The 19,859-nt window shown below is 40.8% G+C and overlaps 2 non-coding genes across 2 annotated transcripts; both read right to left on the reverse strand.

The window, feature by feature from the left end:
* Positions 1-6,911: 6,911 nt before the first annotated feature.
* LOC130954983 (small nucleolar RNA R71) lies at positions 6,912-7,019 on the reverse strand. The gene has a single exon (XR_009076542.1). It is a non-coding gene; the product is annotated as a small nucleolar RNA R71 (small nucleolar RNA).
* Positions 7,020-19,349: 12,330 nt separating this feature from the next.
* Positions 19,350-19,457, reverse strand: LOC130951954 (small nucleolar RNA R71). The gene has a single exon (XR_009074162.1). It is a non-coding gene; the product is annotated as a small nucleolar RNA R71 (small nucleolar RNA).
* Positions 19,458-19,859: the final 402 nt, after the last annotated feature.

The following is a 19,859-nucleotide window of genomic DNA, read 5'->3' on the forward strand; positions in this document are numbered from 1 at the left end:
CTTCGATGTCAATCTGTCCTTTAGCTTTTTCACGAAATTCGGTCATAGTTTTTGGTTTGGCTACAGCAATAGTTTCCTGAAACTTTCCTGGTCTTAATCCACTTTTTATGGCGTGTAGTTCTACCTCGGGGTGGAGGTCGGGTATACTTATAGCTATCTTTGTGAAGCGCATCATGTAGTCCTTGAGGCTTTCATGCTAGCCTTGCTTGACTGTGTTCAGGTAATCAGAGTCGTGGAGGTAGATGGCGGATCCAGGAATGTGCTCCTCAAAGGGTTTTGATATGTCTCAGAATCGAGAAATAGAACCTGCAGGCAAAGAACAAAACCAATCAAGTGCAGGACCGTTTAAATAAGATGGAAAACAACGACATAAAACTTTATCAGATGCACCGTTTACTATCATTATGGAGGTGAACTTTTTGATGTATTTCTTCGGATCACCTAACCCATCATAGGGAGTTAGGGTGGTCGGCAGAGTAAATCTTCTGACCTCTGATCGTCATTTTCGATGTTTTTCTGAGTGTCCTCATTATGATCGGGCTGCTCCCCTTCCTGTCGAGCAGTGTCTGAGACATGTGTTGGCCCTGACTGCTGCTTGGCTTCTTCTGTCTGTTCTTGTCGGTCATTGTTTTCGGTTCGAGTGTTATTGAAGTTGGGGATTTGATTTGCCATTCGTTGGTTCTCCTCAGCCATGACTTGTCGCAACTCGGTCACCATCCGGAGTAATTCGGATGGCGAGGGTGGAGGTTGTTCAGCCATGACTTCAAAACGGGAACCTCGAGGCCGATAATATAGAGAGAAAGAGGTTTATATTTTCGGCCCCACGGTGGGCGCCAATTGTTCTTGTATAGATACCTGGAGAGAGAGAGCTCAGTCTCTAGGAGTCGACGCCGAGCTGATTCCTTCAGTGCCGACCTTTCAGCCTTATGATAATCCGAGCTTTTACTCCAAGAGGTTATCTAATCGCGTAGAGCTTTGAGCAAGAAACAGGGGAGAGTGTACCTGCAAAGGCACTCCGAAGCTTAAGTTAGTATTGAGAATTCAATGTCCTTAAAATAGAAGATCATACCTTTTTATAGGTGATATTGTATAAATCGGTTATGTTCCTATTTTATTATCTGTATTAAAGAGTAATAATAAGGGTGAATGTCAGGTTGGATGTTTTGCATTTGTGAAGCAGTCCGTTGAGCTTATCTGTAACATCAGTTTTCAATAAATGATATTGATTGTCAATTAATGGCTGCAATGCCGAGTTAATGACTGTAATGCCGAACTGTAACGCTGATTTTCTGAGGAATGACGTGAATAATGCCGAATTATGAATAATAAAGCCAATTTATGATATTGGATTTATTATGGTCGGACCACTTTGAATCCTGGAGACGTGCGGTGCATGGAGTTTCTTTCTTGTGGAAACTTGCATTCCTTTAAATCCAACTAGAACATATTTAATTCAACATGCCTTATTCTTTCAATTCAAGTTTTGATTCGAACTTCTCTCCTGAGATGCAATAAGGTTTCTCTTCTTGTGCATACCATTAGTTCTATACAACTTCGGCTAATTGTATGCAAGACTTTCTTTTGATTTCTTGTGTACACCGTTCGTGTTACTCGTTCGTCTCTTTGAACATAACATTTCTTTGAAAAATCAACTCGTATTGGATTTCGCATCACGCATAACTCTTGGATGCTACTATTAGAGTGTCAATCCTTTAAAGCAAGGCATTTGAACATGAAAATAAACCAGCAACATTACTAGGGAATTTAGAGCCTTAATCCTTGCCGATCGTATCGCTCGTAACTAAATAGATGAAATGAGGTGCACCATGTGAATGAAATACCAGGATACGATGAATGCCTCCGAGCCATATAAAAAAGATTGATCATTATGCCAATGCTTGTATCATTTAAACCTAATGAACCATTTAGGGAATGACTACGATGTATAATTAGAGGACTTAAGGTGCGTGCTGATGCGACATTGTCAGGTTGTAGTAGACGCCCTAAGCAAGAGGTTTCTAAGGGATTCTTGGATGATAATTTCAAAGGAGGAAATGTTAGATGAGTTAAACTTTTAAGTTGGAGAATTAGAGTGTGGAGTGGAAGTGTCGGACTAAATCCATTGCCAGTTTATAACGTGGTATCGATGAGATACGGGACGCATAGAGAGACAATAAGGAGCTGCCAAAGATATCGAAGTCTGGTAAACAAAAGGGAATTAAGAAGATATTTATATGCTTAATGCCGAAATAGAGATCGTAAAGTCGAGGACTTAGGGAGCGCAATAATGGTGACAAGGAGCTACTAAGAGTATTGAAGCTTGTTGAATCAAGAAGATACCAAGAGAGAGTTGTGTGTCGAAACCGGAAGTTGAAATGAGAAACTATTGTCCGAAGCGTACAAGAGAGGATTTTTGAATTCACCCTGAGATTACTAAAACGTGTCACGAATCCAAGATATTTTTAAGCAGCCAGAAGTGAAAAATGAAGTGACAATCTATGTGATTACATGCTTGACGCATGAGAAAGAAAAGAGAGACCACCAGAAGCCATTCGAAATGCTACAACCGTCGAAGGTTCTACATTAAAGGTAAAAGAGAATAGCTATCGATTTTGTAATAGAATGCCGAGATCTAGGACAAAAGGTGATGCTGTTAGGAAATCGTGGATCAAGTGACTAAGTCCATTTTGCCCATCGGAGCAAATTACTTATTGGGGATATCAACGAGACTATGTATCACGAGACTATGCATCAAGAATAAGGTGAGACTTCATAGTACACTAAAAACCTCTGAATTAATTGGAAAATGGAACATCGAACGTCTTAGTTCGTGAATTTGATAGCCGAGAAAACGGAGAAAAAGTTACGTTAGGATTCTCATTATGAGAGCCGACAAAAGAGTTAGGAAGATCTAAGATGAAGACTTCTCAAGTTAGAAGGAAAAAGATACCTATTTCTAAAGATTACTTCAACGAACTAGAATCGGATGAGAAATCAAAAACTAAGAAGTTAAACCCCGCTAAGTTAGTCCATTTCAATTTTTGGAGAGTACTGATGGTCAATGGTGTTCCAAATAGTTTTCTTCCGTATCTTTCGAACCTATTCGACGTACTCCACATTTCGTAACTTCTGAAACATGCTTCTAAAACAAATTCATGTCTTACAACCTAAGCCAGTTTAAATGAAAGGAGATCGACGTTTCGAGTAATGAGGTCAGCTTAAAAAAAACTCGAAATATGTGATGAGCGGATAATTTGTACCCTTTTTGGCATTGTTTTTAGTATGTTTTTAGTAGTTTTAGTTGAGTTCTTAGTATATTTTTATTAGTTTTTAGTTAAAATTCAATTTTCTGGACTTTACTATGAGTTTGTGTGTTTTTCTGTGATTTCAGGTATTTTCTGGCTGAAATTGAGGGATCTGAGCAAAAATCTGATTCAGAGACTCAAAAGGACTGCAGATGCTGTTGGATTCTGACCTCCCTGCACTCGAAGTGGATTTTCTGGAGCTACAGAAGCCCAATTGGCGCGCTCTTAACGGCGTTGGAAAGTAGACATCCTGGGCTTTCCAGAAATATATGATAGTCCATACTTTGCCCAAGATTTGATGGCCCAAACCGGCGTTCAAAGTCACCTACAGAAATTCCAGCGTTAAACGCCGGAACTGGCACCTAATTGGGAGTTAAACGCCCAAACTGGCACCAAAGCTGGCGTTTAACTCCAAGGAGAGTCTCTACACGAAAATGCTTCATTGTTCAGCCCAAGCACACACCAAGTGGGCCCGGAAGTGGATTTTTATGTCATTTACTCATCTCTGTACACCCTAGGCTACTAGTTTTCTATAAGTAGGACCTTTTACTATTGTATTTTCATCTTTGGATTATTTTTAGATCCTTTGATCATCTTTGGACATCTAGTTCTTAGATCATTTGGGAGGCTGGCCTCACGGCCATGCCTAGACCTTGTTCTTATGTATTTTCAACGGTGGAGTTTCTACACACCATAGATTAAGGTGTGGAGCTCTGCTGTACCTCGAGTATTAATGCAATTACTATTGTTCTTCTATTCAATTCCGCTTGTTCTTTGTCCAAGATATCACTTGTTCTTCAACTTGATGAATGTGATGATCCGTGACACTCATCATCATTCTCACTTATGAACAAGGTGACTGACAACCACTTTTGTTCTACACGCAATCAAGGCTCTAGTGTTTATCTCTTGGATTCCTGATACACGATGCATGGTTGATCGCTTGACAACCGAGTGCTCGCCTGACAAACGAGCCAGCCATTCCGTGAGATCAGAGTCTTCGTGGTATAGGCGAGAACTGATGGCGGCATTCAAGAGAATCCGGAAGGTCTAACCTTGTCTGTGGTATTCTGAGTAGGATTCAATGATTGAATGACTGTGACGTGCTTCAAACTCCTAGCAGGCGGGGCGTTAGTGACAGACGCAAAAGGATCGATGGATTTTATTCCGGCCTGACCGAGAACCGACAGCTGATTAGCCATATGCTGTGACAGAGCATAGGAACATTTTCACTGAGAGGATGGGAGGTAGCCACTGACAACGGTGAAACCCTACATGAGCTTGCCATGGAAAGGAGTAAGAAGGATTGGATGAAGACAGTAGGAAAGCAGAGAGACGGAAGGGAAGGCATCTTCATACGCTTATCTGAAGCTCTCACCAATGATATACATAAGTATCTCTATCTTTATCTTTATGCTTTATTCGTTTATCACTATACCCATTTGAGTCTGCCTGACTGAGATTTACAAGGTGACCATAGCTTGCTTCATACCAACAATCTCCGTGGGATCGACCCTTACTCGCGTAAGGTTTATTACTTGGACGACCCAGTGCACTTGCTGGTTAGTTGTGCGAAGTTGTAGTGATCACAATTTCGTGCACCAAGTTTTTGGCGCCGTTGCCGGGGATTGTTCGAGTATGGACAACTGACGGTTCATCTTGTTGCTTAGATTAGGTATTTTTCTTCAGAGTTCTTAAGAATGAATTCTAGTGTTTCATGATGATCTGTTGAAATCTGGCTGGCTGAGAAGCCATGTCTAATCTTATTGGACCGAGGTTTCAACTAATCATCACAATAGCTTGTGATCTCTATCACTCTTGCTATTGGAGCAATGATCTGCTAAGGCTTGGCTGGCCATTGGCCATGTCTAGTGTTTTGGACCGAAGCTTTCTTTGAAAGCTTGGCTGGCTGTGAAGCCATGTCTAATTCTTGGACCGGAGTCTTAGACTAGCATTGCAATGATTCCTGGAAATTCAAATTGAGAATTCTGAAACCTTTATTTTCTATTTTCATATAATTTTCGAAAAAAAAGCACAAAAAAAATTTTACCAAATCATAAAAACCAAAAATATTTTATGTTTTCTGTTTGAGTCTAGTGTCTAATCTTAAGTTTGGTGTTTTGCATGCCTTGTTTATTTGATCTTGGTTCTTTTTTCAAGTCAATAGTACAGGGGACTGAAGATTCAAAACATGCAGCAGAGGAATTACACAGAAAAACTGGGCGTTCAAAAAAACGCCCAGTGAAGAAGGACAGACTGGCGTTTAAACGCCAGCCAGGGTACCTGGTTGGGCGTTTAACGCCCAAAAAGGTAGCATTTTGGGCGTTAAACGCCAGAATGGATACCATTCTGGGCGTTTAACGCCAGGATGGCACAAGGGGGAAGATCTTGTTTTCAAAATCAATTTTTTTTCAAGTTTTCAAAGTTTTTCAAAATCAAATCTTTTTCAAATCATATATTTTCAATCAAATGTTTTCAAAATCAATTTCTTTCCTTTTTCAAAGATACTTACTAACAATTAATGATTTGATTGAACAGTTCAAGTATATTGCCTTTTCTGTTGAGGAAGGTTTAATGTTTGAATCATATCTTTTCTTGTTAGGCAAGTCATTATTTTTTTTTTAAATCAAATCTTTTTAAAATTGTTTTTAAATCATATCTTCTCAATCACATCTTTTTAAAACCATAACTTTTCAATCATATCTTTTTAACCACATCTTTTTCAAAATAGTTTTCAATAAAATCTTTTTGATTTCTAAATTCAAAATCTTTTTCAAAAATTACTTGATTTCTTTTCGACTTTGAGTTTTCGAAAATTATCAATCAATTTTTCAAAATGTTTTCAAAATCTCTTTGATTAATTTTCGAAAACTCTCTTTCCCTCTTCTCATATCCTTCTATTTATGGAGTATTACTCCTTCTTAATGCACAATCCGAACTCTATCTAATCAAGTTCGAATTCTTCTACCTCTTTCTTCTATTTTTCTGTTCTTCTGACACCTCAAGGAATCTCTATACTGTGACATAGAGGATTCCACATTTTCTTGTTCTCTTCTCTTTCATATGAGCAGGAGCAGAGACAAAGGCATTCTTGTTGAAGCTAACCCTGAACCTGAAAGGACCTTGAAGCAAAAGCTAAGAGAAGCTAAGGCACAACTCTCTGTTGAGGACCTGACCGAATTCTTCAAAGAAGAAGAACCCATGGCAGCCGAAAACAACAACAATGCCAATAATGCAAGGAAGGTGCTGGGTGACTTTACTGCACCTACTCCCGACTTCTATGGGAGAAGCATATCTATCCCTGCCATTAGAGCAAACAACTTTGAGCTTAAGCCTCAATTAGTTTCTCTAATGCAACAGAATTGCAAGTTCCATGGACTTCCATTGAAAGATCCTCATCAGTTCTTAGCTGAGTTCTTACAAATCTGTGACACAGTCAAGACTAATGGGGTTGACCCTGAGGTCTACAGACTGATGCTATTCCCTTTTGCTGTAAGAGACAGAGCTAGAATATGGTTGGACTCTCAACCTAAAGAAAGCCTGGACTCTTGGGAAAAGCTAGTCAATGCCTTCTTGGCAAAGTTCTTTCCACCTCAAAAATGGAGTAAGCTTAGAGTGGAAGTCCAAACCTTCAGACAGAAGGATGGAGAATCCCTCTATGAAGCTTGGGAAAGATACAAACAATTGATCAGAAAATGTCCATCTGATATGCTTTCTGAATGGAGCATCATAGGTATTTTCTATGATGGTCTCTCTGAACTATCCAAGATGTCTTTGGATAACTCTGCTGGAGGATCTCTTCATCTGAAGAAGACGCCTACAGAGGCTCAAGAGCTAATTGAAATGGTTGCAAATAACCAATTCATGTACACTTCTGAAAGGAATCCTGTGAACAATGGGACTAATCAGAAGAAAGGAGTTCTTGAGATTGATACTCTGAATGCCATATTGGCTCAGAATAAAATATTGACTCAACAAGTCAATTTGATTTCTCAAAGTCTGTCTGGAATGCAAAATGCACCTGGCAGTACTAAGGATGCTTCATCTGAAGAAGAAGCTTATGATCCTGAGAACCATTCAATGGAAGAGGTGAATTACCTAGGAGAACCCTATGGAAACACCTATAATTCTTCATGGAGAAATCACCCAAATTTCTCATGGAAGAATCAAGAGAGACCTCAACAAGGTTTCAACAACAATAATGGTGGAAGAAACAGGTTTAGCAATGGCAAGCCTTTTCCATCATCTTCTCAGCAACAGACAGAGAATTCTAAGCAGAACCCCTCTGACTTAGCAACCATGGTCTCTGATCTAATCAAAACCACTCAAAGTTTCATGACTGAAACAAGGTCTTCCATTAGGAATTTGGAGGCACAAGTGGGACAGCTGAGCAAGAAAGTTACTGAACTCCCTCCTAGTACTCTCCCAAGTAATACAGAAGAAAATCCAAAAGGAGAGTGCAAGGCCATAACCATGGCCGAATTTGGAGAAGAAGAAGAGGCAGTGTACGCCTCTGAGGAAGGCCTCAATGGGCGTGCACTGACCTCCAATGGGTTCCCTAATGAGGAACCATGGGAATCTGAGGCTCAAAATGAGACCATAGAGATTCCATTGGATTTACTTCTGCCATTCATGAGCTCTGATGAGTATTCTTCCTCTGAAGAGGATGAGTATGTCACTGAAGAGCAAGTTGCTAAATACCTTGGAGCAATCATGAAGCTAAATGACAAGTTATTTGGAAATGAGACTTGGGAGGATGAACCCCCTTTGCTCACCAAAGAACTGGATGACTTGTCTAGGCAGAAATTACCTCAAAAGAGACAAGATCCTGGGAAGTTTTCCATACCTTGTACCATAGGCACCATGACCTTCAAGAAGGCTCTGTGTGACTTAGGGTCAAGTGTAAACCTTATGCCTCTCTCTGTAATGGAGAAGCTAGGGATCTTTGAGGTGCAAGCTGCAAGAATCTCACTAGAGATGGCAGACAACTCAAGAAAACAAGCTCATGGACTTGTAGAGAATGTTTTGGTAAAAATTGAAGACCATTACATCCCTACTGATTTCATAGTCCTAGAGACTGGGAAGTGCATGGATGAAAACATCATCCTTGGCAGACCCTTCCTAGCCACAGCAAAGGCTGTGATTGATGTTGATGGAGGTGAACTGATCATTCAAGTGAATGAAGAATCCTTTGTGTTTAAGGCTCAAGGATATCCCTCTGTCACCATGGAGAGGAAGCACGAAGAGCTTCTCTCAAATCAGAGACAAGCAGAGCCCCCACAGTCAAACTCTAAGTTTGGTGTTGGGAGGCCACAACCAAACTCTAAGTTTGGTGTTGAACCCCCACATTCAAACTCTAAGTTTGGTGTTGGGAGGTTCCAACATTGCTCTGAGTATCTGTGAGGCTCCATGAGAGCCCTCTGTCAAGCTACTGACATTAAAGAAGCGCTTGTTGGGAGGCAACCCAATGATTATATTTTATATATTTTCTTTTGTTATTTTATGTTTTTTGTAGGTTGATGATCATAAGAAGTCACAAAATCCATTGAAAAAGCAAAAACAGAATGAAAAATAGGAAGAAAAACAGCACACCCTGGAGGAAGAACCCACTGGCGTTTAAACGCCAGTGAGGCTAGCAGTTGGGCGTTTAACGCCCAGTCTGGCACCATTCTGGGCGTTTAACGCCAGAAAGGGGCACCAGACTGGCGTTAAACGCCAGAAAAGGGCAAGAACCTGGCGTTAAACGCCAGGAATGGGCACCAGCCCGGCGTTTAACGCCAGAAATGGCTCAAAACGTGATTTTGAATGCCATTTGGTGCAGGGATGACTTTTCCTTGACACCACAGGATCTGTGGACCCCACAGGATCCCCACCAACCCCACCACTCTCTCTCTCTTCTTCACCCATTCACCAATCACCTCAATACCTCTTCCCCAAAAACCCCTCACCTATCAAATCCCATCTTTCTCTTCACCACTCACATCCATCCTTCATAAAACCCCACCAACCTCACCCTTCAAATTCAAACCACTTTCCCTCCCAAACCCACCCATAATGGCCGAACCCCATCTCCCCCCTCTCCTATATAAACCCTTCTTCACCCCTTCATTTTCACACAACCTAAGCACCACTTCTCCCCCTCCTTGGCCGAATACATAAGCCACTCCCTTCTTCCTCATTTCTTCTTCTTCTACTCTCTTCTTTCTTCTTTTGCTCGAGGACGAGCAAACCTTTTAAGTTTGGTGTGGTAAAAGCATAGCTTTTTGTTTTTCCATAACCATTTATGGCATCCAAGGCCGGAGAAACCTCTAGAAAGAGGAAGGGGAAGGCAAAAGCCTCCACCTCCGAGTCATGGGAGATGGATAGATTCATCTCAAGGTTGCATCAAGACCACTTCTATGATGTTGTGGCCTTGAAGAAGGTGATCCCCGAAGTCCCCTTTTCACTCAAAAAGGGTGAATATCCGGAGATCCGCCATGAGATCCGAAGAAGAGGTTGGGAAGTGCTTACCAACCCCATTCAACAAGTCGGAATCTTGATGGTTCAAGAGTTCTATGCCAATGCATGGATCACCAAGAACCATGATCAAAGTGTGAACCCGGATCCAAAGAATTATCTTACTATGGTTCGGGGGAAATACTTGGATTTTAGTCCGGAAAATGTAAGGTTAGCATTCAACTTGCCCATGATACAAGGAGATGAACATCCTTACACTAGAAGGGTCAACTTTGATCAAAGGTTGGACCAAGCCCTCACAGTTATATGTGAAGAGGGCGCACAATGGAAGAGAGATTCAAGAGGGAAGCCGGTTCAATTGAGAAGGCATGACCTCAAGCCCGTGGCTAGAGGATGGTTGGAGTTTATCCAACGCTCGATCATTCCCACTAGCAACCGGTCCGAAGTTACTCTAGACCGGGCCATCATGATTCATAGCATCATGATTGGAGAAGAAGTGGAAGTTCATGAGGTCATAGCCCAAGAACTCTACAAGGTGGCGGACAAGTCTTCCACCTTGGCAAGGTTGGCCTTTCCTCATCTCATTTGTCACCTCTGTTATTCAGTGGGAGTTGACATAGAAGGAGACACCCCCATTGATGAGGACAAGCCCATCACCAAGAAAAGGATGGAGCAAACAAGAGACCCCTCTCATCATGAGATCCCTGAGATGCCTCAAAAGATGCACTTTCCTCCACAAGACTATTGGGAGCAACTAAACACCTCCCTAGGAGAATTGAGTTCCAACATGGGACAACTAAGGGTGGAGCACCAAGAACACTCCATTCTCCTCCATGAGATTAGAGAAGATCAAAGAATCATGAGAGAGGAGCAACAAAGACAAGGAAGAGACATTGAGGAGCTCAAGCACTCCATAAGACCTTCAAGAGGAAGAACAAGCCGCCATCACTAAGGTGGACCCGTTCTTTAATCTCCTTGTTCTTTATTTTCTTGTTTTTCGAAATTTTCATGCTTATGTTATCCATGTTTATGTCTTATGATCATTAGTGTCTTAGTGTCTATGCCTTAAAGTTATGAATGTCCTATGAATCCATCACCTTTCTTAAATAAACAACTGTTCTTAATTGAAAAAGAAAAGAATTGCATGAATTTTGAATTTTATAACAGTTTAATTATTTTGATGTGGTGGCAATACTTTTGTTCTCTGAATGTATGCTTGAACAGTGCATATGTCTTTTGAATTTGTGGTTCATGAATGTTGGCTCTTGAAAGAATGATGAAAAAGGAGACATGTTACTGAGGATCTGAAAAATCATAAAAATGATTCTTGAAGCAAGAAAAAGCAGTGAATACAAAAAAAAAAGAAGAAGCAAGTGAAAAAAAAAACCGAAAAAAAAGGGAGAAAAAGAAAGAAAAAGAAAAAAAGAAAGTTGTGATCCAAGGCAATAAGAGTGTGCTTAAGAACCCTGGACACCTCTAATTGGGGACTTTAGCAAAGCTGAGTCACAATCTGAAAAGGTTCACCCAACTATGTGTCTGTGGCATGTATGTATCCGGTGGTAATACTGGAAGACAGAGTGCTTTGGGCCACGGCCAAGACTCAATAAGTAGCTGTGTTCAAGAATCATCATACTTAACTAGGAGAATCAATAACACTATCTGGATTCTGAGTTCCTAAAGAAGCCAATCATTCTGAGTTCCAAAGGATAAAGTGAGATGCCAAAACTATTTAGAGGCAAAAAGCTAAAAGCCCCGCTCATCTAATTAATACTGATCTTCATAGATGTTTTTGGAGTTCATTGCATATTCTCTTCTTTTTATCTTATTTGATCTTTAGTTGCTTGGGGACAAGCAACAATTTAAGTTTGGTGTTGTGATGAGCGGATAATTTGTACCCTTTTTGGCATTGTTTTTAGTATGTTTTTAGTAGTTTTAGTTGAGTTCTTAGTATATTTTTATTAGTTTTTAGTTAAAATTCACTTTTCTGGACTTTACTATGAGTTTGTGTGTTTTTCTGTAATTTCAGGTATTTTCTGGCTGAAATTGAGGGATCTGAGCAAAAATCTGATTCAGAGACTCAAAAGGACTGCAGATGCTGTTGGATTCTGACCTCCCTGCACTCGAAGTGCATTTTCTGGAGCTACAGAAGCCCAATTGGCGCGCTCTTAATGGCGTTGGAAAGTAGACATCCTGGGCTTTCCAGCAATATATGATAGTCCATACTTTGCCCAAGATTTGATGGCCCAAACCGGCATTCAAAGTCACCTACAGAAATTCCAGCGTTAAACGCCGGAACTGGCACCTAATTGGGAGTTAAACGCCCAAACTGGCACCAAAGCTGGCGTTTAACTCCAAGGAGAGTCTCTACACGAAAATGCTTCATTGTTCAGCCCAAGCACACACCAAGTGGGCCCGGAAGTGGATTTTTATGTCATTTACTCATCTCTGTACACCCTAGGCTACTAGTTTTCTATAAGTAGGACCTTTTACTATTGTATTTTTCATCTTTGGATTATTTTTAGATCCTTTGATCATCTTTGGACATCTAGTTCTTAGATCATTTGGGAGGCTGGCCTCACGGCCATGCCTAGACCTTGTTCTTATGTATTTCAACGGTGGAGTTTCTACACACCATAGATTAAGGTGTGGAGCTCTGCTGTACCTCGAGTATTAATGCAATTACTATTGTTCTTCTATTCAATTCCGCTTGTTCTTTGTCCAAGATATCACTTGTTCTTCAACTTGATGAATGTGATGATCCGTGACACTCATCATCATTCTCACTTATGAACAAGGTGACTGACAACCACTTTTGTTCTACACGCAATCAAGGCTCTAGTGTTTATCTCTTGGATTCCTGATACACGATGCATGGTTGATCGCCTGACAACCGAGTGCTCGCCTGACAAACGAGCCAGCCATTCCGTGAGATCAGAGTCTTCGTGGTATAGGCGAGAACTGATGGCGGCATTCAAGAGAATCCGGAAGGTCTAACCTTGTCTGTGGTATTCTGAGTAGGATTCAATGATTGAATGACTGTGATGTGCTTCAAACTCCTAGCAGGCGGGGCGTTAGTGACAGACGCAAAAGGATCGATGGATTTTATTCCGGCCTGACCGAGAACCGACAGCTGATTAGCCATATGCTGTGACAGAGCATAGGAACATTTTCACTGAGAGGATGGGAGGTAGCCACTGACAACGGTGAAACCCTACATGAGCTTGCCATGGAAAGGAGTAAGAAGGATTGGATGAAGACAGTAGGAAAGCAGAGAGACGGAAGGTGATGAGCGGATAATTTGTACGCTTTTTGGCATTGTTTTTAGTATGTTTTTGGTAGTTTTAGTTTAGTTTTTATTATATTTTTATTAGTTTTTAGTTAAAATTCACTTTTCTGGACTTTACTATGAGTTTGTGTGTTTTTCTGTGATTTCAGGTATTTTCTGGCTGAAATTGAGGGATCTGAGCAAAAATCTGATTCAGAGACTCAAAAGGACTGCAGATGCTGTTGGATTCTGACCTCCCTGCACTCGAAGTGCATTTTCTGGAGCTACAGAAGCCCAATTGGCGCGCTCTTAACGGCGTTGGAAAGTAGACATCCTGGGCTTTCCAGCAATATATGATAGTCCATACTTTGCCCAAGATTTGATGGCCCAAACCGGCGTTCAAAGTCACCTACAGAAATTCCAGCGTTAAACGCCGGAACTGGCACCTAATTGGGAGTTAAACGCCCAAACTGGCACCAAAGCTGGCGTTTAACTCCAAGGAGAGTCTCTACACGAAAATGCTTCATTGTTCAGCCCAAGCACACACCAAGTGGGCCCGGAAGTGGATTTTTATGTCATTTACTCATCTCTGTACACCCTAGGCTACTAGTTTTCTATAAGTAGGACCTTTTACTATTGTATTTTTCATCTTTGGATTATTTTTAGATCCTTTGATCATCTTTGGACATCTAGTTCTTAGATCATTTGGGAGGCTGGCCTCACGGCCATGCCTAGACCTTGTTCTTATGTATTTTCAACGGTGGAGTTTCTACACACCATAGATTAAGGTGTGGAGCTCTGCTGTACCTCGAGTATTAATGCAATTACTATTGTTCTTCTATTCAATTCCGCTTGTTCTTTGTCCAAGATATCACTTGTTCTTCAACTTGATGAATGTGATGATCCGTGACACTCATCATCATTCTCACTTATGAACAAGGTGACTGACAACCACTTTTGTTCTACACGCAATCAAGGCTCTAGTGTTTATCTCTTGGATTCCTGATACACGATGCATGGTTGATCGCCTGACAACCGAGTGCTCGCCTGACAAACGAGCCAGCCATTCCGTGAGATCAGAGTCTTCGTGGTATAGGCGAGAACTGATGGCGGCATTCAAGAGAATCCGGAAGGTCTAACCTTGTCTGTGGTATTCTGAGTAGGATTCAATGATTGAATGACTGTGATGTGCTTCAAACTCCTAGCAGGCGGGGCGTTAGTGACAGACGCAAAAGGATCGATGGATTTTATTCCGGCCTGACCGAGAACCGACAGCTGATTAGCCATATGCTGTGACAGAGCATAGGAACATTTTCACTGAGAGGATGGGAGGTAGCCACTGACAACGGTGAAACCCTACATGAGCTTGCCATGGAAAGGAGTAAGAAGGATTGGATGAAGACAGTAGGAAAGCAGAGAGACGGAAGGTGATGAGCGGATAATTTGTACGCTTTTTGGCATTGTTTTAGTATGTTTTTGGTAGTTTTAGTTTAGTTTTTATTATATTTTTATTAGTTTTTAGTTAAAATTCACTTTTCTGGACTTTACTATGAGTTTGTGTGTTTTTCTGTGATTTCAGGTATTTTCTGGCTGAAATTGAGGGATCTGAGCAAAAATCTGATTCAGAGACTCAAAAGGACTGCAGATGCTGTTGGATTCTGACCTCCCTGCACTCGAAGTGCATTTTCTGGAGCTACAGAAGCCCAATTGGCGCGCTCTTAACGGCGTTGGAAAGTAAACATCCTGGGCTTTCCAGCAATATATGATAGTCCATACTTTGCCCAAGATTTGATGGCCCAAACCGGCGTTCAAAGTCACCTACAGAAATTCCAGCGTTAAACGCCGGAACTGGCACCTAATTGGGAGTTAAACGCCCAAACTGGCACCAAAGCTGGCGTTTAACTCCAAGGAGAGTCTCTACACGAAAATGCTTCATTGTTCAGCCCAAGCACACACCAAGTGGGCCCGGAAGTGGATTTTTATGTCATTTACTCATCTCTGTACACCCTAGGCTACTAGTTTTCTATAAGTAGGACCTTTTACTATTGTATTTTTCATCTTTGGATTATTTTTAGATCCTTTGATCATCTTTGGACATCTAGTTCTTAGATCATTTGGGAGGCTGGCCTCACGGCCATGCCTAGACCTTGTTCTTATGTATTTTCAACGGTGGAGTTTCTACACACCATAGATTAAGGTGTGGAGCTCTGCTGTACCTCGAGTATTAATGCAATTACTATTGTTCTTCTATTCAATTCCGCTTGTTCTTTGTCCAAGATATCACTTGTTCTTCAACTTGATGAATGTGATGATCCGTGACACTCATCATCATTCTCACTTATGAACAAGGTGACTGACAACCACTTTTGTTCTACACGCAATCAAGGCTCTAGTGTTTATCTCTTGGATTCCTGATACACGATGCATGGTTGATCGCCTGACAACCGAGTGCTCGCCTGACAAACGAGCCAGCCATTCCGTGAGATCAGAGTCTTCGTGGTATAGGCGAGAACTGATGGCGGCATTCAAGAGAATCCGGAAGGTCTAACCTTGTCTGTGGTATTCTGAGTAGGATTCAATGATTGAATGACTGTGATGTGCTTCAAACTCCTAGCAGGCGGGGCGTTAGTGACAGACGCAAAAGGATCGATGGATTTTATTCCGGCCTGACCGAGAACCGACAGCTGATTAGCCATATGCTGTGACAGAGCATAGGAACATTTTCACTGAGAGGATGGGAGGTAGCCACTGACAACGGTGAAACCCTACATGAGCTTGCCATGGAAAGGAGTAAGAAGGATTGGATGAAGACAGTAGGAAAGCAGAGAGACGGAAGGTGATGAGCGGATAATTTGTACGCTTTTTGGCATTGTTTTTAGTATGTTTTTGGTAGTTTTAGTTTAGTTTTTATTATATTTTATTAGTTTTTAGTTAAAATTCACTTTTCTGGACTTTACTATGAGTTTGTGTGTTTTTCTGTGATTTCAGGTATTTTCTGGCTGAAATTGAGGGACCTGAGCAAAAATCTGATTCAGAGACTGAAAAGGACTGCAGATGCTGTTGGATTCTGACCTCCCTGCACTCGAAGTGGATTTTCTGGAGCTACAGAAGCCCAATTGGCGCGCTCTCAACGGCGTTGGAAAGTAGACATCCTGGGCTTTCCAGCAATATAAATAGTCCATACTTTGCCCAAGATTTGAAGGCCCAAACCGGCGTTCAAAGTCACCTACAGAAATTCCAGCGTTAAACGCCGGAACTGGCACCTAAATGGGAGTTAAACGCCCAAACTGGATTAAAAGCTGGCGTTTAACTCCAAGAAGAGTCTCTACACGAAATTCCTTCATTGCTCAGCCCAAGCACACACCAAGTGGGCCCGGAAGTGGATTTTTATGTCATTTACTCATTTCTGTACACCTTAGGCTACTAGTTTTCTATAAGTAGGATCTTGTACTATTGTATTTGACATCTTGGTAGCTATCTTTGAGTTTTATGCTATCTTAGATCATTGGGAGGCTGGCCATTCGGCCATGCCTAGACCTTATGCTTATGTATTTTCAACGGTGGAGTTTCTACACACCATAGATTAAGGTGTGGAGCTCTGCTGTACCTCGAGTATTAATGCAATTACTATTGTTCTTCCATTCAATTCCGCTTGTTCTTGTTCTAAGATATCACTTGTTCTTCAACTTGATGAATGTGATGATCCGTGACACTCATCATCATTCTCACTCATGAACAAGGTGACTGACAACCATTCTTGTTCTACAAGCATCTGAGGCTTAGTGAATATCTCTTGGATTCTTTAATCGGAATCTTCGTGGTATAGGCAGGACCTGATGGCGGCATTCAAGAGAATCCGGAAGGTCTAAACCTTGTCTGTGGTATTCTGAGTAGGATTCAATGATTGAATGACTGTGACGTGCTTCAAACCTGTAACCTACTGGGCGTTAGTGACAGACGCAAAAGAGTTATTCTATTCCGGTAGGGGAGGGAACCAAACCGGTGATTGGCCGCACTGTGACAGAGTGTAAGAGCATTAGCTTTCACTGCGCGGATGGGAGGTAGCTGCTGACAACAGTGAAACCCTACACGAGCTTGCCATGGAAAGGAGTAAGAAGGATTGGATGAAGATAGTAGGAAAGCAGAGAGACGGAAGGGAAGGCATCTTCATGCGCTTATCTGAAGTTCCTACCAATGAATTACATAAGTATCTCTATCTTTATCTTTATGTTATTTTCGTTCATCACCATTATACATTTGAGTCTGCCTGACTGAGATTTACAAGATGACCATAGCTTGCTTCATACCACCAATCTCCGTGGGATCGACCCTTACTCGCGTAAGGTATTACTTGGACGACCCAGTGCACTTGCTGGTTAGTTGTGCGAAGTTGTAGTGATCACAATTTCGTGCACCAAGTTTTTGGCGCCGTTGCCGGGGATTGTTCTTGTGTATGGACAACTGACGGTTCATCTTGTTGCTTAGATTAGGTATTATTTTTCTTCAGAGTTCTTAAGAATGAATTCTAGTGTTTCAAGGTGATGTTCTTATCATCACCAAAGCTGATTGATCATCATCAATTTAGCTCTTGAATGCAATGTCTTGCTGAAGCTTAGCTAGCTATGTCTAATTCCTTTAGACTAAAGCTTTAGACTAACATTGCATGATTCCTGGAATTCTCATTAAGAACTTTGATACCTTTATTTTCCTTTTCACTTAATTTTCGAAAAAAGCCAAAAAAATTACAAAATCATAAAATCCAAAAATATTTCTTGTTTGAGTCTAGAGTCTCATCTTAAGTTTGGTGTCTTGCATGCATTGTTATTTGATTTTAGTTGCATTTTGATTATTCCTCATTATTAAAAAATCCAAAAATATTTTTAATTTGTGTCTTTTCAAGTCAATAATACAAAGAATTGAAGATTCAGAACATACTGCAGAGGAATTACACAGAAAAAGCTGAGCAGTCAAAAATGCCCAGTGAAGAAGGCAGACTGGCGTTTAAACGCCAGCCAGGGTACCTGGTTGGGCGTTTAACGCCCAAAAAGGGTGCATTTTGGGCGTTAAACGCCAGAATGAATACCATTCTGGGCGTTTAACGCCAGGATGGTGCTAGGGGGAAGATTTTGTTTTTCAAATCAATTTTTTTCAAGTTTTCAAAGTTTTTCAAAATCAAATCTTTTTCAAACCATATCTTTTCAATCAAATATTTTCAAAATCAATTTCTTTCCTTTTTCAAAGATACTTACTAACAATTAATGATTTGATTGAACATTTTTTGCCTTTTCTGTTGAGGAAGGTTTTATGTTTGAATCATATCTTTTCTTGTTAGGCAAGTCATTAATTTTTAAAATCAAATCTTTTTAAAATGTTTTTCAAATCATATCTTATCAATTACATGTTTTTAAAACCAATCATATCTTTTTAATCACATCTTTTTCAAAATAGTTTTCAATCAAATCTTTTTAATTTCTAATTTCAAATCTCTTTCAAAAAACACTTGATTCTTTTTCTATTCTTAGTTTTTGAGAATCAATTAGTGTTTTTCAAAATGTTTTCAAAATCTTTTACTTAAATTTTCGAAAATTACTTCCCTTCTTCTCACATCCTTCTATTCATGGACTAACACTATTCTTTAATGCAAAATTCGAACTCCATCTTCTTTGATAAGTTCGAATTTTCTACCTCTGTCTTTCATTTTTCTTTTCCTCTGACACCTCAAGGAATCTCTATACTGTGACATAGAGGATTCCATATTTTCTTGTTCTCTTCTCTTTCATATGAGCAGGAGCGGAGACAAAGGCATTCTTGTTGAAGCTGACCCTGAACCCAAAAGGACCTTGAAGAGAAAACTAAGAGAAGCCAAAGCACAACTCTCTTTAGAGGACCTGACCGAATTCTTCAAAGAAGAAGAAGACATGGCAGCCGAAAACAACAATAATGCAAACAATGCAAGGAAGGTGCTGGGTGACTTTACTGCACCTACTCCTGATTTTTATGGGAGAAGCATCTCTATCCCTGCCATTGGAGCAAACAACTTTGAGCTTAAGCCTCAATTAGTTTCTCTAATGCAACAGAATTGCAAGTTCCATGGACTTCCAATGGAAGATCCTCATCAGTTCTTAGCTGAATTCTTGCAAATCTGTGACACAGTCAAGACTAATGGGGTTGACCCTGAGGTCTATAGACTGATGCTATTCCCTTTTGCTGTAAGAGACAGAGCTAGAATATGGTTGGACTCTCAACCTAAAGAAAGCCTGGACTCTTGGGAAAAGCTAGTCAATGCCTTCTTGGCAAAGTTCTTTCCACCACAAAGATGGAGTAAGCTTAGAGTGGAAGTCCAAACCTTCAGACAGAAGGATGGAGAATCCCTCTATGAAGCTTGGGAAAGATACAAACAATTAATCAGAAGATGTCCCTCAGACATGCTTTCTGAATGGAGCATCATAGGTATCTTCTATGATGGTCTCTCTGAACTATCCAAGATGTCTTTGGATAGCTCTGCTGGAGGATCTCTTCATCTGAAGAAGACGCCTACAGAAGCTCAATAGCTCATTGAAATGGTTGCAAATAACCAATTCATGTACACTTCTGAAAGGAATCCTGTGAACCATGGGACTAGTCAGAAGAAAGGAGTTCTTGAGATTGATACTCTGAACGCCATTTTGGCTCAGAATAAAATATTGACTCAACAAGTCAATTTGATTTCTCAAAGTCTGTCTGGAATGCAAAATGCACCAAACAGTACTAAGGATGCTTCATCTGAGGAAGAAGCTTATGATCCTGAGAACCCTTCAATGGAAGAGGTGAATTACCTAGGAGAACCCTATGGT

This window comes from Arachis stenosperma, chromosome 1 (assembly GCF_014773155.1).
Source record: "Arachis stenosperma cultivar V10309 chromosome 1, arast.V10309.gnm1.PFL2, whole genome shotgun sequence".
NCBI lineage: Eukaryota > Viridiplantae > Streptophyta > Magnoliopsida > Fabales > Fabaceae > Arachis > Arachis stenosperma.